Raw genomic sequence first — 19,606 nt, 5'->3', positions numbered from 1 at the left:
GCAGAGACCCTGTGTGATGGTTGGGGGTCCCAGCTTACTGTACTTCCTTCTCCGAGGGTCCTTCAACCTTCCTGACCTTAGGACAACTACAGAGATGCAGGTCAGCAGGTCTGAACCCAGGGAAGAAGTAACAAGGCCCAAAGTCTTTTCCTATCTTTTTTTCCTATCTCTTTTCCCAGCCTGATTTTCAAGTGAGGCATTTCTAACAGTCTTTGTTAGCATACAAGTAATTCAGGGAGGACCAGAAGAAACCAGTTTCTCCTGCTATGAATATAAAACCACCAAGTTCATTAAATCTTCCATTCTGATTAGAAGTACAAATATTTGGTATGAAAGGAGTATTTTATCTCCTACCCTCGAGGCAGACAGGCTGTAAATAACACTGGCGGCTGACCAAGAGAAGACTAGCAGCTTTCAGACAGCTGATTTTAAAAGTGCAAATCTGGGATCATGTAGTTCAGAAACCTGCTTTTGAGGGACAACAACAAAAAAGCTTCCTTCCTGTGTCAATATACACAGCTGCCACAGAAGATGATGTTGCTTCACCACAGAGCTCTGATACAATAGGACGATGAAGAACAACCAGTGTGACAGTGCTCAGAAATCTAAGGAAATGGATCTTCAGAGAGGCGCAAGTTCACCTGAACATCTCAAAAGCAGAGTTTGAGAAATAAAGAACCCTAGAAATCACATCACCAATTCCTCTCCTTGCACATCCACCAAAGACTGATGTCACTTTACTTCCACTCTATAAAACTCAGTTAAAATTTGTACTTCAATTGTGAAAACAAAAATGTACAATCCTGTATTTACTGAAAAGAAAATTAGATAGGCCTGGTTAAGTGTTAGACATAGGCGTTGCTGTGGGATTACAAGCCTCTGTGAACCTGGAGCTTAATTTACATAGTAGACATGGTGGAAGGAAGGGTTACGGTAGAAACTTACAGAATACTGCTGCACATCTTGTTACTTGGAGATATTTTTTTCTGAACAGTCACTAAGTGCTGGAAATGCAGTCAGGCAGTGAGTGCAGACAACGCAGGTGAGGACTAAGTGAGAAGCCTGCTTAGCACCATCGCTTCTTTTGGTTAAGACTCCAGTAAAAGGAACAACACACAAAACCCCACAATTTTTAATGGTCATACAGACAAAGCTATGGTTTTCTTCAATCACACAGCTAATCAACTGGAGGAACAGGAAGATCAGCATTCCTCCCAGTTAAGAAGCACATCACCTGTGCTCCTAGTTTCCACAGCGAAGGATGCATCTGGCTTCAGTCCAGCAGTTAGCACAGTCTTTAGACATATCACCTGGTTTGGCCCCTCTTTTCTCCTACAAAAACCATCATGTGCATAGTAATGCAGAATATAAACCATGGCTACTCATCCTTGTCTTCTGATTCATGTAGTGTGTTGAACAAAAGATCCTCTAATCTGGCACAGAAGTACTTTATTTATTAAGCAGCACTCATGGCCCCATGCAGGGTCCCTGTCCCAGGGGCACATTTTCTGTCACCTCTGCTACTTGAGATCAAGGCCTGGAGCTGAACAGCGCACACGTGCATGCACAGTCACTCAGCAGCCACAAGTAGGGAACACCTTGAAGTACAGCTTACCATGCAGTAAAATGACTATAAAACAGCATTTAGAGTATATATAGTGTATAGATACAGAAGATGAGAAAGGTCTATCTAGAGCCATCACTGAACTGCTCTGATAGCTTACACTCTATTTGCCCACCTGAAAAAAAGCCAGACTAAACCCCGTGTGCACCACAGGCTGCCGGGACGCCCTGAGAATGGAAGATTTGTAATCACATCCTTGCAGGGATCACACCTGAAATCACAGAAAAGACACATAACCTGACTTTTCCCTTTGAAGTTTTGCCATAAACAGGAATAAAACTGCAGCCCTGTACTGAGCAACCCACGTTCCTCCTCTCAATAGCGCCCACGGCACCCATGCCAGCGAATGAACAGCCAGCAGCCAGACTTGTGCTGATACCAGTTTACCTTCACACATCAGCCTCCCTGCTTGCTCGTTCTGACTAACCTCAGTCATAACTTCATGAACTCACTTTGTAGCAATGAAAACTAAATGCCATCAAGTACATTTAAATGGCCTCCCATAAAAGACAGATTAAATGATATTTTGTTTAATAAAATACATGAAGACCATTGCTAGCTCATTTCTCAGACAAGAATGAGGAAATCTCCCTTTAAGAGTTTTATATTTTGCTGATTTAGACCATAACAGGAACATCTTTAAACGTAGCAATGGACAGGTAAAATCAAAACTATGATCTGTATCTACTCCAAATAATATTTTTCACATTATTTCCTCCTGAATTTGCTTAACTCCATCATATTTTATGGCTTCCCATTATTTAAAGCCATCACATTGAGTTATAGCAGTTGGGGGAATAGAAAAGTGTTCACTTGCACATAGCTCTGCAGAAGATTGCGACAAAAGGCAGAAGAATATGCTCAGGACACTTGATGAATAAAAATAGTTAGAAATTTACCACTGTTTCATCTCAATAATGCTATTAATAACTAAGCCTCTAATAGAGCAGAAAGAAGACTCAAATTAGAGAACTGGAATGTGATAATTCCAGGCAAAAAATAGTATTTTGACTAAAAATGGCCTTACTAAGTGGTATCAAGTCATCTCTTTTTACTCTTTCAGAAATTATTAAATACTGTTGTAAGTTGCAAACGTATTGCTCTTATCTTGACAGAAAGCAGATTATGAGTCAGTTACACTCAGTTAGTCCATAGTTAAGACTGTAGTTATTAAAGAACCCAGATTCGTCTCTGTCTATGCCCAATTAGTTTGTACTTATTCTTGAACATCACTGTCATTTCCTGACAACAAAACTAACACAAACTTCCTACAACATTATGATAACCTGTTTAAGAAAACCAATAACATTGTGTATTTCAGATCAGGCTATAAGGGCTATAAAGGCTCGAAGAAACAATATATTGCCAGTAGGACACAAGTACAGGGTGAGGGGGGCACCACGTCAATCTGGCATTTACTAACACACATGTCCAAAGCCAATTTTAATTTGGCATTCCCTAGCTTCTTAGGCTGTGGATTATAAACAATTTCTGAAAATTTTGCAGAGTGTTTTTCATTTGCTTCAGTGGAAATTTTGACTGGAAAATGGCAGAAAAATGCCACCAGAATGACTTGACTTTGTTTTGGAAGACTGCATCCAAGGTGTTTGCTGGGGAATATGTTTGGGAAGAACCAGCCCAGCAGGGAGGCCCATATTACACAAAAAAAACCCAAAAGCCAGACACAAATGTCTCTAAAAGCAACAAGAGAGAACTACTAGTGGAAAAGTTACAGCTGCTTGTTGCGTTTTTTCCATCTCACATTTTCTTTTTAAATCAATTTACTCCTCCTGAAAAACTCTGAGAGCAAACTTTGTTCAGTCTTTCATATGAAAATTATCCAGAGGACTAACATAATCCTGAGCTTATTTTTTTTAATCAAATATACATTTTAGAAAGTCATCAGGATCCTTTTTCAAAACAAGTATTTGCAGTGTCTGAGTATTAAGAACATTATGCATTCATATGCTGAACACATACAGGCAACACTTAATACAAAGTTTCTTTGCATAATACAAAGCAGTTCTGCTGTCTTTAATGAATATTTTAGCACTGATTGAGGTAAACAAAACCATCTTCTGAAGGACAATGGATTTCACCCTTTGTTAAAAAGGTCTCTTCAATGCAAAACTGCACCCAGACTACAGTGTGGGTTTTTTGGTTGTTTTTTTTTTTTTTAATCAAAAAGAAAAAGGGGGGCAAAGGTGTTAAATGTTTTTCTCTGCCTCAAGTGCAGAAGCCCAGTTTGAGGTCTGGGAGCCTGGTGGTCTCCTGGGACAGTGTGCTCATTGCTGTTTCTAGAGCATCACAGAATAGAAACTCACCAAAACCTAAAAGCAACTACAATACAAATTAATCATGACATTATTTGCATAAGCTACTAAACCTCCTGGCATCCCCCATGAATCACAGAAGGTCAAGGTTGGAAGGGACCTCTGGGGATCATCCAGCCCAGCCCCCGCCACAGCAGGGTCGCCTGGGGCAGGTCACACAGAGCCACATCCAGGCGGGTTCTGAACGTCTCCAGAGGAGGAGACAGCGCAGCCTCTGCGGGCAGCCTGTGCCCGTGCTCGGGCACCCTCCAGGGAAAGGAGTTCTGCCTCGTGTTCAGGTGGAGCTTCCAGTGCCGCACCTTGTGCCCGTTGCCCTTGTCCTGCCGCTGGGCACCACCGAAAAGAGCCCGGCCCTGTCCTCCTGGCACCTGCCCTTAAGGTGTTTATAGACCTTGAGAAGCTCCCCTCAGCCTTCCCTGCTCCGGGCTGAACAGGCCCAGCTCTCTCAGCCTCCCCTCACAGGGGAGATGCTCCGGGCCCCCCATCACCTCCACAGCCCCCGCTGGCCCCTCTCCAGCAGCTCCCTGTCTCTCCTGACCTGGGGAGCCCAGCACCGGACACTGCACTCCAGATGCAGCCTCACCAGGGCAGAGCAGAGGGGGGGATCCCCTCCCCCGTCCTGCTGGCCACGCTCCTCCTCGTGCACCCCCGGGACACCACTGGCCTTCTGGGCCACACGGGCACGCTGCTGGCCCATGGGCAACGTGCTGCCCACCAGCACTGCCAGGCCCTTCTCCGCAGAGCTGCCCCCAGCAGCTCAGCCCCAGCCTGCACTGGGGCGTGGGGTTGTTCCTCCCCAGGTGCAGGACCCTACGCTTTTGCACGAAAAATGAATCATGAAGTTACTTACATAAGCCACTAAAACCCCTGGCATCTTCCTGCCATGGCACTTAAACTAACACGGAAGTTTCAGACACCACTCATTAACAGTTGCGTCCCTCTTTACCTGCTCCAGTAACCTGAGAATATAAAACCAGGTATTGGTCACCTGAATTCTTTATGAACTGCCAAATTCAAATTTTGGAGGGTGTTTTACAGAAGGCTGTGGAAAACAACTTGAAGAGCTTTAATGTTCAGGATAATAGTTTCAAGGTTACCTACTAGTGACTTGTCTGAATCAACTCTGTATCACTGCTTTAATTGGGAAAAAAATTTGGCCATGATGACATGTTATTCCTACTGACTACAAAGATAAGTTTATAGGACTCTGTTTATCCTTTTTTTTAGTCATGGAAGACTCACTGACCCTGACGTGTATCATTTGATACACCTATTCCTCTGCTTCCCACAAGCATTAAAGCACACGCTCTGGTTAAAGTGCATAATCCCCCTTCCTCTGCTCTTTGGGGAGGGGAAGAAAAGCAAGTGCATTAACCACTCAAAGCAAAGTGACAGAATTTGTTACTACATGGTTCTTCACAAAAGAATTTGTACACAGCATAAAACCAAATCTGCTATTAGTAATGAGTATACATGCAGCTGCCTTGTAAATCACAACACTGGGGAGGACACAATGAGTGCAGCACAAACACTGAATTTCTAGAAAGAAACTCTAAATCCACCTCCAGGAGGAATTAAATTAAATAAAGGGAATTGTTGCAAGACATTGAAAATGGGTTAGTGCTGGGGTTGTTCTTGTGCCTTGTTATAATTATTTAATACCAGTACCATGTTCAATATTGTTACACTGGTATAAAATGCTCAGAGCCACTGGAGCTTGCAAAGGGCCTGGCGTGCTGGGAAAGCAAGACCCCAGCACAGCCTCCCTCCACAGTGCAGCAGCGAGCATCACCTCTCCGCAGAACACGCAGCCCCTACTGCTCCAGGACTTGTGTGTTATTGCTGTCAGAGGAGCTTTCATCTTGGTTTTGCTTACTGCTCAACAGCCAGCTTTGCTCAGTTAGTGTTTGCAGCTCTCCAGACTCACTGCGCAGCGGCGTTACATACCCTGCTTATCTCCCCAGGCACCCTGAGCCCTCTGTCCCTTCAGTGCCAGCCCCACCAACAGCTGCACAGCTGTAAAGCCACTAATCAAAGCACCCCAGGAAGTCAAGGCACCTTCTCCTCCCCATCTCCACCACTTTTCTGAATACTTTCAGTTCTTAAAAACTCAGCTTTTTCCATCGCTCTGTTCTATTGCCTTGTTTGGTAGTACCAAAATATGGTGGTTAGAAACTGCTGAGCCTTTCACTTCTCAAAGCCACGAGCCTCACACTGAGCAGTCCACGTAGAGGTGGCTGCTCTGATGAACAAGGCTAAACCCTGCTACATTCATGGCTGTCCACACCTTTCAGCTTCTCCACAGCTCAAGATCAGACAGGATTAGGCCTTTGGAAAGGTGTCCAGCTAAATTTGAGGGACACATTAAAATCATGACATCAGGACGATCTCTTTAAGACAAGCCCCTGCCGCCCCAATCATTAAGTGCTCAGGGTAGACCTTACGAGTCTTCCTACACCAGGGAGAGGTTGACAATGGAAAAAGATATTTTCATTCAGAATTAAAATAAAACATGTTCTGGATGCTGGAGTTTAATATCAGACCTTGTGAACCATTCATTTCAGAGTTTTGAAATTCACCATTTGTATTTTGCAATATGTCAGTTCTAAATTCATCACTGAATATTCATATTATTTTCCCATCTCCTGATAAGCTAATTGCACAGATACAGGACATGACACAGACTAGTGTTAGCAAGTCATAGCATGAAGTCGTATTAGATGAGATACAGCTGTTCAGAGTCTAGCTGTCTGATCACAGTGCAGATAGACACTTTCACTGTAATCTTTCACAAAAGATGCTTTAGCTCAGGAGACTCTGCCCATCAATTATTTTTAAAACTGAGAAAGGAATTACTTAATTGGTGTGATGGCATACATATCAAGAAGAAAGAATTAAAAACCTAAGTGAAACATACAATATTTGGGTTTTTTAGGTGACAAAAGAAGAGGTTACACACTATCATGCATGTGTTTCTAAGCTGCAAATACCTAAGTCCATTCTTGGACATGGTACCCACCAGTGGGCTGGGAATCAGCCAATGTACTTATATTTTCTGCAGGTGATGCAGAATTAGCTTTCCACTCCAAATTATAAACAAGATATATTTTATTATCATGTTAAAGTTACACAGTTTGGCCACTGTTTATGTTGAGTTTAATACCAGAGAAAACTTGTTCCTAAAGACCATGACAGCAGCAGCAATTTAACCTGGAAGGGATTCAGACCATATTCTGGCCTTTGGGTACCACTTTCTGCAGAAAGAGTAAGAAACTAGGACTCCTCATCACACCAGGACCCAGACCTTCTCTCTGCAGCAATGTAATCTGTTGATGGACAAAGTAGATTCAGCACCTTTCAGAAGGTGGAATCAAACCTCTGAAGGGCTTCTGCACATCAGCCAACAGAGGAGCAAGGAGCCTGGAGAAGGAAAAAGCTGAAGGTTCAGGGAGTGAGGCAGAATTTACGCTGATCTTTCTGAAACACATACCTTTTTCATATACGGTGAAAAGAGGTTTTTGTATGAGTGTTTCTCCTAGTCAAATTATTCTAGTCACCAAGTCAGTTTTCTATTCTATGGTTCATTTATAGTGAAATTAATGAACCATTTGCACAGCACTTCCCTGCTTTCATAAGCTTGTACAGTACATTGTCATTAGTGAACTGTCCACTCAGCTTTTCTAAAGCTCTATCTGAACACCCTTGTAAGCAAAAAAGTGTAGCTGGACATCCTGCAGCATCTTCATGCATTCTAATAAGCAGTATATTATCAGGTTTTATTGGCTTTGTGCGTATGTCATCAGAAATGACACTTTGTGCCATATGGAAATTCACCTTGTGGTTGAAACATTGGCAGCATGTTTAATTCGGATGAGCCATCACTACTGTAACTGATAAGAAAAAGATGTTTTATATATATAAGCTTGTTCTAATGAACTTGTTTGTCAAGGATTAACTGTTTTATTGGCTCTTACATGTATCACTAACGCTTTAAATCATGTTTTTGGGCTGTTGTAGACTGCTACCTAAGAGTAAAACTTAGTTTTAAAGAATTTTAATATTATAATAACGGGAAATATCGTCATATTATCACATGAGAAAAATCTGCATAATGCAGGTGGTGATTCTGCTGTGGTCTGCTTTCAGCAGCAAACATTCAGTATCTGTTCATCCTGCACCAAAATTTAGTATTTTCAGTGAACTCGGCTGTCTAATAGATACTTCTAGTGTTTACAGTAAACACTTAACACAAGAGAATTGCCAAAAAAAAATGGAGGTCTTTAGACAAATTTCTGAAAGGCAAGACCTGCTCCATAAATTTTTCTTTTAGTCATACAAACCTGTGGCTTAAGGGTAAGAAATGGAAGTAAACTGTGCCCATACACGGCCGGGCATTCAGTCCTACCCTGATTTGACTTCAGACATCTCCCGCTTTCAGCTCACTAAGGTGGGACTTACTCGTTCCCTTCCATGCATGCATATCAGATTCAGGGTTTTCTGAAGACCTCCCAGTGCAGGAGTTTCACAGCTGCCTAGGCAGGTCAGTGGATTACTTCCGATTAAGGCTAACACTAAGATGCAATCTCAGAGATCTCTTCTGGTATCTCCACCCTATTCAGAAGATACTTTTTGACTTATTGAGACATACAGAAGTCCAAGTAATACCTGCACTCACTTATTCCAGTTGAAGCTTATCAAAATTGATGTCAGGTAAGCTTTCACATATTGTTAGTGTTCTCCATAAGAATAATAAAACACGATCGAGACTTCCACACAAACTACGACAAAAGATTGCTCACTTAGCACACCCAGTCTCTTGTACCTTTTGGGTAGACACCAAGCAGGCATGTTGCTTTGAACAAAGGAAACCCATCAGCAGGACAGGGGTCTAATCTGATCCAGCCAGCACATGTTCTTTAGTATGTCCACAGTCACTTCACAGCAGTGAGATATTGCTACAAGATTTCTTCAGGGTGAGGTACATTCCTTCTCTTTGCATCCCCTCTACTCCTTAGATGTCAGTCATAGCTATTTCCCAAAAAAAAGGAAACATTCAGCTTACACAGTAGTAAGAGAACAGTTTTCAATCTCAGTTAACCTTAACAGCAATAACACTAATTTGCAGTCTGTTCATACTGAATGCTAAAGCCTCTCTGTTTCCTGCTCTGAATTTCATTCCGTGTCAATTAGTGCTATGAAGTCAGTCTAATAATGATGTATGGTTAACACGGGGTTTGCGTCTGAAAGCTAAGAGGAATGCACAGAGGACAGATAATTGCAATGGCGCCATCCGTGAACCATTCAATGCTTTGTTCAAGTTAAAGGGTCTAGAAACAGGCTATAAAAATATATTTCAGTGTAAATGCTGGTGATGTTTAGGGGAAGTTCCCAGCAGTTTTGTTGAAAAGAAATAAAAAGATCCAGCAGCTCCGAATTGATGCACAAAGGTAAAAGGACATAGCACTGTCCAAGCCATTTCCATATCTACTTTACTGGAGAATGGTGTGCAAGAAAAAAATCTCAACCAATAATCTCCAAGACTGCTACTATGCTAATTCACATTAATATGCTGAAAATAGCACACAGACAAGCACAAAGCAATGCCTGCCAAGTCCTCTGGCTTTTTCTGTATTACAACCATAAGCTCCTGCCAGACAGTGACAAGAAACTAATGAGCAAGCCTGTCAAACCTGAGATGAACGGATCTTTGGCCACATGAGGTGCTACAACGGCATCAGGAGGCAGGGCAGCAAGTTACCTCTCCCCGCACACAGGATGCCTGGAAACTTTGGACCAGATTCAGCACAGCTCACTTCAGCCACTAGCACAGCAAAGCCCAGCTGGAGGAGTAACTGTTGCTTCACATCAGCATGAACAAGATGACAAATGGCTCATTCTGGGTGGGTGATGTGCTCTCAGGCCACTACCAACCCACAGTGGTGAGAAGGCTCTTGGGAACCACTTTTGTCCTGTCCTGGCATCACTACTGCCAGTCAAACCTGCAGCCAGTCCCAGTCTGATGAGCAGAGCCTTGGCTGGTCCTGGTGAGCCTTGCTGCCCCTGGGATGGCACCCACTGTTAGGTGACAGGAGGAGCAGGTCGAGAGAATGATTTTTCACTCCTACGTAAGAGATGCATAGGACAAGCAAAAGTCCATCCCTTACTTTTCCAGCCCTTTACTTTTCAGAGCAGAACTCAATCTGTTCCCAGACGTCCCTCCACAATAATAGGTGCCCCAGTCTCCCCAGAAGGTGGATGATGATGTGCAGGGCTTGCCTACACTGAGCTGTGTGTTTCCCATGGCACTGCCTGGCCTGGCTAAGCTCACACCAGCCCAGAGAGGTCAGCATAGCACTTGGTGTTGTCACTGCTGCAGCCACTTACTGATTTTGACAGTACTCACTAACTGACATATTCATACATTTGCTGGCACATCAATCTTCATCATTTTTGGCAATGGCACACTTACTGCATCTTCCAGAAAAGAAAAAAAAAAAATACAGAAATCAAATTGTCTCTGCCTCCCATTTCTCCTTACATTTTAGGTTGGAGGAAAAAAAAAAAAGAGGTAGAAGTCAGCAAGGATCTGATGAGCCTCAAAACTGCAGCTTTAGGCTGGCAGTACCACCTTAGGGAAATTGTAAATGCCTGTCTGTAGATGAACATGTCTGTAGATGTAAAAGATTAAGGAAATAGGGAGAAATTAGAAGTGAATGCAGCCGAATAGCTATAATGCTGCATCAGTGAGATATATTAAAAACCCAAATGAATCCTAATGTCAGCCAACGCACTGCCATAACAAATGAACATGGTGGCAAAGGGTAGCCTTTGTTGCTTAGCTGACAAAAATAAATTAGTCACCTGTCAGTACTTGCTTAGAATTTACAAACACATCAGTTTTTGAGGGAAGAGCAGAAAATAGCCAGCATATTTTTCCATTAGAGCATTGTGCAGAGGGAACTAAGCACTTTGTTTTCATTTGTGCAGTTACTTAACCCCTCTGCTGCACAGCAAATGCCTCCTCCTGGGCGTAAGACACAGTCTCACCTGGAGGGCATGGAGCTGCCTGAGCTGATGAAGGCACCAGAGAAGGCTGGGGGTGGGGGCATACAATTGCTGGAAGTGACCCTGTGTGCTGAACCACAGAGCCCCCAGCACCTCACCATCTCACAGAAACTAGTCACAAAACTCACATGCTCCAAGCCTGCTCACATCCAAGTAAAACCAAGAAGGAGCTATTGGTCTTTGCAGGCAAATTTTAGCATTTGCTGCAGGTTAAAGACAGAAGAGTTTAGCTTGGGCCACAGGTCTCCTCTGTTAAATCAATACATAAGCATCACCTCTGCTCCCCAGGTTTTGGATGTGAGGTGTCCCTTTGAGTCACAGGAAACCAGCTCCGTTCATAGCGCAACTGGGAACTAGAACCAAGTGAATATTGCAAAAAAGTATATAACACAAAATAGCCAGATATAAAGTGTAGGCATTTTTTGTAATTAATTTCTTTCTACTACTTTTGTTCAACATCCACATACAACAAAGCAAATCTTTAGTAAAGCTGAAAGAGTGACTAAAATATGCAGAATGCCCAAGAAAGTTTGGGATTTATACCAAGTATAACCAACTTCAACATCAATCCTGATTCAATCAAGAAACCAAAGCATCTTATGCAAACTACAGGTCCAGGAGGAGCAGCTAGAACTGCAAATGCCAACTCACAAGGAACCATGGATGAGCAACCCCTGCCCAAAAATTATTCACAGGAATTATTTGGGAAACCATTACAAGAAAAAAGCTTGAGAGAACAATGATCTGCCACAGACTATTCATAAACCAAAAAAGGAGGCAATGTTCAGTCGGTCAAGTGATTTGCCACAAATTATTTGCCCAGGGCCAATCTTGCTGCTAAAGCGATCAGTGAAGATGCAGTACCCAGAGCAATGCAGGAACGTAGTTAAGGCTAACAAGCTGCTATACACAGCACTTTAATTAGGCCAAATGAGGAAACTATAATAAACCAGCAGGTCAAAAGAAAAAAAAAAAAAGCCTGTAACCAAACAGAATCAAATTATTTCTTTTCATTGTGACAAGATAAAACCTCTAAAATGAAATTTCTGAATTGCAATGATACCCAAACTCACACCAAATGGGAGCACAGGAGACGGCAAACAGCCCATTCAGCCACCAGCACACCAGCCAGGCTGTCACTCGCTCTGGTCCCTATCAAACATGAGAATTCATCCATGTTTTATTTTAGCAGCAACAAATGGCTGGCTGAGCTGAGCTGTTACAAACTGAAAACTGGGAGACAAGGACAGGTGTGTAATTTCTTGAAATAGTCTTTTAGGGCTTGTGGCACAGAGAGTCCTTTCAGACAAGTCATAAGGCTGAGAAATATCCATCATGCTTGGCTATAGAAACAGGGATTTTATGAAAGTATGATCACGAGGTGATAATAAGAATGTGATTGGAAGTTGATGTGTTATTGCTTAATTTAGATAGAGGAAGGCTCTTTTTTTGTCCATACCATCTGCCAGCCTAGAAACCCAAGGAATAAAGGCACAAGCTGCAGATGGCTTTTATAATGGCTGTACTCAAGCGGCAGAGGAGCAAGAAGGATAGAGACCATATAAATCAAGCAGCAATATCACCATGGCTGAGCAATAACCAAGCTGATAGCAGCATTCAGCAAAAACAGAGAAAGCAAGAGATACTTTCCCAATTCGCTGCATTAGAATTCGGCTGCAGCAGGACAGGATGCAGAGCTGGACCTTCACGAGGCTGTTGGGAGCGCTGACACGTGAGCCTGGTAGTAGCAGGCAAACCAGCACGGCTGCACAGACTAACTGCAGCCTCCATGAAAATCAGATAAACTTTACTTTAAAATTGCATTCACATATGCAACAGTTCCCAAGCTAGCTCTTATCCTTTCTTTCCTCTGTTGGTTGTTTGTTGGAGGTTTTTTTTTCTGAGGGAAGAGAGAAAGAGAGTAAAAGCTAATTTACTTCAAGTCAGTAGAGAGAAAACAAGTTTGGATGCAAGACGTGAGGCTCAGCAGGACAAGCACAAACTTCTGGCAAAGCAGTCCCCTGAAATGACCATCTGAGCTCTGCTGGGGAGCTTGAAAGGGCTGCTCTGCTTATCTTGTTCCAGCAGAGCCTAGGTGCACTGGACACAGAACAGCATGGTGTGGTACAGAGGCTACTTCAGTATTTTCCTCTGAAACAACCAGATCAAACAGCCTCATTTACACAAATATGTATAAATAATCAGCATGGCAATAGTGGAATTGGGTCTCTAAGTGGGACTGGTGGCACACAGGTTGACAGGAGAAACAGTAGAAGGCAGAGGAAGAAGTAGGGGTTCGTTTTATTTGTTAAATGTATACACACATTCATTTATTTGCATATTTATCATTACAGAGAACACTAGCTTCTTTGCTGCTTCACTGCAAAGTGCCTCTGGCCCACCTGAGCAGAGGACAGCCCGTGGAGACCTTGCAAAGCACTCACAGCCTGTTCTGCAAGCTGTTTACAGGTAACCAGCTTTGTCTGGGATGCCTGCAGCCAGGGAGAGGGACACCAGCCATGCCTTCACAGGAAGGACACGCACAGAGCTGAGCCACCCAGCTTGGGGCAGGGAGAAAAAACCACGTTGCTCCTACTGCTGAGCTGGTGCAAGCCAGCTCCTGAGAAGCTGGGATAAGGACCCAAGAACACATCTGGCAAGTACCAGGTTTAAAGTCAACGTCATTCTTTCAGTACTGGGTCATCCACAAAATCCAACTAACCCCAAGAGCCAAGCCAGCGGCTCTGAATCCCAGAAACCTGTTTGCACCCCACACGAAGAAAACTAATGTCATTTCAGTTGGATACTTGGATAATTTATTTCTGTGCCAATGACACCTCTTGCATCCACCACTGGAAGATGCATCTGAACATCATGACTGCCCCAGGCTACAGCTGCTCAAAACCAGTCCTCAAAGCATCACTGGAAGATACAGTCAGTCACTCCCTGAACCCCAGCAAGTCCCAGCTGTTCCCCCTGCAGAAAAGTCAGGCCTGCCACGACCTCAGATGGCAGCTTAAGTACCTATTAAAGGAAGATACATTGCATGTCCCATACTGTGTATCTGGCATAATCCTTTCTGCCTGTGCAAAGCAAAGGTAAAACATTACTATGTCAAAACAGCAGGACTGTACAATTTTTTGGGATGTTGTCCAAATCCATCATTTACAAATATGTACAAAGAGTATGAGTAGATTCTTTGAGCAGAACTGGTTGTCAAGCAGACAGGACAGATTCCAGAGAAAAATCGGTGATAATTCTGTCAAAAAAAATACTCAAACAAAACCATTTTCCTGTTAAATACTTGGCAAAATCCCAGTGACTTTACCAGAACTTCACAAGGAAGGAGAAGGAAGAAGTGGGAGGGATAAAAAAAGGCATTATGGCAAAAATCCTTTCCCCTCCCCCTGTCTCTTATTAATAACACCTGGAATCCTTTTGAGTCTGGCATGGGAATACACCTTGTGACAGCAGATCAGAAATTAAAATACCATTTTGACCCCCACAAATATTCCGCCTTCTCACCCACCCCAAAGAGCTTTCTCCCAGGGAAACTTGTGTGAGTCAGCGGTTTCCTTGCCAGACTTCAAAGTTTCAGTCAGTTCATGTCTGATAGTCTTAAGGAACTAGGGTCCTACAAGACAGAGTGAGAGAGCAGGCATCTTGGGTACGGTGGCAGTTATAGCTGCATACATGCACTCTTGGGGCTGAACCAGTCCCAAGACACTCCAGAAACATTCAGCTAACATAAGACAGGATCCCCACAGGCATCATTGCTAGATACTTTCAATAATCTTCTGCAGTTACACAAAAAAAAATTTACTTCAGAATAGCTTCAGAGCACTTGCAAGCTATAGTTCTTCTCTTTTGCAGGCATTCAGGTGTTTCTGGACTATTCTGAAACACGTTACTCTAGGAAATAACACACTATCAGAGAGCACAGATAAACAGGCTATTATTTAAGGCTACACAAGTCCAGCAGCATCCTTTCCCTCTCTGCCATGGGTATAGACAGACTTCCTGGAGCAGGGCTTTTCTTCCACCAAGTATTTGTACCAAGGTCAGCATGGTGGTGTGGACAGATAGTGCTGCAAACAGCAGCCACAAGATACAGATGCATTGTTGGTGAGACACATGAGGGAAAACCGAAGGTAGTGCTGGCCTGAGCCATGTAAGAAAAGAGAAGGCTGCTGCCATGCCCAGGCTGCCTTAGGCAAGCCAGCTGCCTGCAGAGACATTGCTTTCCTGCCTTCATGTGTCAATCAAGGAAGTTCAAACAACATATCAACTGAGTTGTCATCCCAATAACCTTAACTATTAATTCACAACCCCCTGAAGTTAGCTAGGATCAGGAGCGAGGTTCTCTGTATGCGCTAGCATCCTTAAGTGAGGAAAATGGAGAACAGGGAAAAGCAAATCGATGATGTAATAGATGTCTCAAACTCTGAGTCTAGCAGTTATGACAGACCAAGTTGCAAGAAAACCCTGAGGTCACCTGTGGCATACATGCATGCAGACTCCAGAACACCACTCAGGAAGAGCAGTTTCCTTCATTTCAAGGGTGGGAGCAGAGGGGCAGCTAGTTTACCCTGACCTGCCCAACTAGCCTTCACACTCTCCAAACACATGGGAGCTCCTGGTGAAAGCTGACAGGGACCTAACGCATGTGTGCCAGTGGCATGTGGTTAGACAAATACTCCCACACTGCTGCAGCCGGAAGCGGTAACATGGAGTTTATCCTGCATGTCCAGAAAGGAAATGAAAAAATGGCTAATTGCAGACATAAGATTGATGGCACCCTGTCTTTTAAATGCCAAACCACTGCAGGGGCTGCACACCCAGACACTGCTCTGCCTGCATCTGCTGTAGTGCAATAGCACCTCTAAAAGAAGAACCACAAACATTTTTCTTTGGCCTTGTGCTACTCTACCACTCCTCAGCTGATTTACCCTTGGGATGATCCGTCACAGGAGCTTAAACAATTCCTGGCTCTAGGACAGCCCTTCCCCATGGCCGACCACATCCCCTCAGCACCAGCAGCAACAGGATTAGGAGCTGTGGGTTGCTTAAACCAGCTGCAGTTGACTGGGAGAAGATGAAAAGATACCCATTTGGGGCAGGAGCCCAAACTTCCATGGGGAAACTTACGGTTCTGCAAATTGCAATAGATTCAAGCCACTGTTTTAAAGTGGCCCTGACTTTTACAAAATACTCTAGACGGCATTTCCTCTCCGCTCCTCCACTCCAAATTTGGACAATAGCCACTCCTTTGATGCCACCAGTTGAATAGCTATTTCACGCAGGCACTGTCATTTCAGTAGCTGAGGTTAATGATTTGGCAAACCAGCTGGGGCTAATGTTTTTCCCTAGTGATGTTTCTTAGAGTGCCAGGGGCTTTCACTGGAGTAATTCAAATGATTATTAAACTATGTACTACTCTGGTAAAAAGGGCTTCAAACAGTGTTTTTTCTTCCTGAGTCTGTTCTTCAACATCACCACAGAGCTTCAGTTCAGAGACCACTTGCAGAGCTGTTAAATGCTCATCCCCATCAAAATTCAACCTTGGGTACAGAGGACATGGCAAAGCATCTCTAGGCCAAATCCTCCCTGGGACTGCCTTCTGGTCAGCCTCTCTTTTAGGAGTTTAATGCATAAAAACATACATGGAAATAGAACGTAGTGCTGCCTGGAGAGAGGAGAGAGCAGCACGCTTGAGCCACAGATCGAAGCAACACAATACAGCTCTAACCAGTGGAGCCGAGGCTGTTGGGCACAGGTCCATCAAGGACAGCTCAAAAGGTGTGACACAGCACAGCTTCCTAAAATGCTTGTAAGGAACAATGGAAAATGGCTGAGCTGGCCAAATTAAGAAACAAGCACAACCCTTTTCTGGATTCACATAGGACTGCCAAGATCAGGTTAGAAAAAAGCACATTTAACTGAAAAGTTAGAGTAAATTCAGGTATTAAGGTAGAGTGCCTTTTAAAATGACGGAGAAAAGGGATACAGAAAGGAAATAAAAATAAATGCAATATAGAATTGAGAGGACAAGCAAATATACAAAGGGAAAGAAAACACTTATCTAATGAGAAAGCAAACATGGAGATAGAGCCCCCAGATGTCTCATTTGTACAAGCCTACGGATCTACGCTCAACAGAACAGCAATCACCCATGTGCTATTGCTCAAATGCTTGAAAGTGGCTTCATACAAATACCTACATTGCATGAGGACAGACTTGTGCATCAGCAAAAGTATTCACCATTCATTAATGTTAATTCTCTATTTTATAACACGCATTCAAACCACAAAATAACAAAAAAGGCAGATATAGCAAATGCTTTATGCAATCAATTGCACAGCATGAATAGCAAATAATCAGAGAAAACTCTTGGCAGATTCATCCCGGGTTAAATAAGTTCAGGTAAATTATATAATAAAAAAAAACCTTACAGACAAAGCCATTAGTGGATTGGCTTATAGAGAACTCTCAGTTTGTTGGATGATCTATTTGCAATGAACTCTGCCACCTGTAGTACTGAAGTACCTAACAGACTCTCAGCAGTGTGTTTATAGTGAAGCACCACAGCAAGAACCTTCTGTACCAGTTTGGATTGGCAACTTGTCCTACTCCCTTCACACAACACGAATTTCCTTTCAACTGGAAGAAAAGGGACTTTAAGAAACTGAATATCCTAGTAAAAGGCTGGGGGGGGAGGAATAATCTTCAAATTGTAGGGTAAACAATTGAGTGAGATGAAAATAGTTTCCAAAACAAACAAGTGTTCATAAATGCAGAACAATTTACTTCTTCCTTCTCTATGGCAAGAAGAAAAAAGTGGCATAGACAAGTCTAACCAGCACATTCACCCAAACTGAAGATGGAGCGTGGCATAGATCCCCAGGACTCCAAAACACACTGATTTTTGTATTATACACAAACAGAGCACAGCATAGGGCAGCTCGCTACACACAGGGTTCACAGAGGGGACACATTACTATTTACAACACAGCACATTAAAATGACAGTGACACACACCACTCAGAGGTGATCTTTATTACTGGCTGCTTAAGGGATGATTTGAGAAATGATCTGTAAACTTAATTTTTAATTAAGCCAGAAGCCCTAAGGGCCTTCTGAGTTCAAGTATTAAGGGGAGAAGAGAGGGAAATCAATTCTTGTTGATGGAGAGGTCTAGCAGAATCTAATAGACCTGAGTAATATATCAAGAAGCTTTTAAGATCAGTCACACAGCTCAGAGGAAAGCCTAAAACCCAATTTTAGATAAAAAAATATGCTGTAAAGTGGAATGGATAGTTACCATTGTTCAAGCCTCTGGAAAGCTACTGTCTTGAGCTCTGACACACATATTACTCAGAAAACAGATAAATGATCAACTCCAAGAGTGCAGAACTTCACAGGGAAGCCCTCATACTTGGCTCCAACCAGCTTGGAAAAGCAGTCATCTCCACACGACCTTGCAATCACTCTAAAGCTTCAGCATGGCCAGAAAGGTCTGCATTAACTAATGAGAATGAGTCATCAAAACATCCTAGAAGGAGGATAATTTGCGTTGAGACACAAAACTAGTTCCTCAACGTGCAGCACAGGTCTATCAGGTTCATCACTGTGACTGAGGCTAGAAGAGACGGCACCAAGTCTATCTGACCTCCACAGTGCAGTTTCAGTAAGTTACAAAATCAGAAATTGAAGATTTTTCATCTCATTTTCTGATTTCCAAGCTTACAGGACCAGATGAGTTACAAGAGTACCAAGAGAAAAGACAAATGTTATAGGAAGGCCACTCTCGTCATCTTTGAGAGAGTCATGACTGGGGAGGGCCCCAGTGACTGGAGAAAAGCAAGCATTGCACCAGTCTTCAAAAAAGGCCAAAAAGACAGTCTGGGGAAACAGTCAGCTTTGCCTTAGTTGGCAGGAAAGTCATGGAGTCCACTTGGACTGCTGAGAGGGCAGCAGCTGGAACCACTCAGCAACAAAGGCAAGTTGTGCCTAACCAACTGGATTGCCTGCTATGGGATAACAACTGGAGCTGTGGATGAAGGGAGAGCTGTGGATGTCATTTACCTCATCTTCCATGACATTCTTGAAACCACCCTCCCTATCTTAGGGTGTATCAGGCTCGAAGGGGGAAGGAGACAACTAGATGAGCAAAAAACAGGTTGGACGGTTGGGCTCCAGAGGGTAAGAGTTAATGAGTACTGTAGCAAGCAGGGTACTGCAGGAGTCTGTACTGAGATCTGTTCTCTTCAATCTCTTTATCAGAGACCTGCAGGAGATCAAAAGTCCTCTTACCAAGCTTGTAAAAGAGACTGTATTGCGGTGAAGAGCTGACAGACTCAAAGACAGGGCTGCCGCTCAGAGGGACCCACAGCCACAGGCTGCAGGGGAACACCAACATCTCTCCCTCAGGACACATCTAACTCTGTGTGCATATTTTCAAGAAGAAAGTTGGGCAGAGGAAATGAGTGAGAAGTGAGATGAATGGTCTTGTTTTCGCAAACCTTCCCTTCTAAGAAACAAGTCATTTATCAAAGTGCTGTAATCCTACCAACTGTCATAGTAC

This window comes from Falco punctatus (genome assembly GCF_963210335.1).
Source record: "Falco punctatus genome assembly, chromosome: 4".
In the NCBI taxonomy this organism is placed as follows: domain Eukaryota; kingdom Metazoa; phylum Chordata; class Aves; order Falconiformes; family Falconidae; genus Falco; species Falco punctatus.
The sequence above is the reverse complement of the archived record's forward strand: the minus strand, read 5'-3'. Positions refer to the sequence as shown.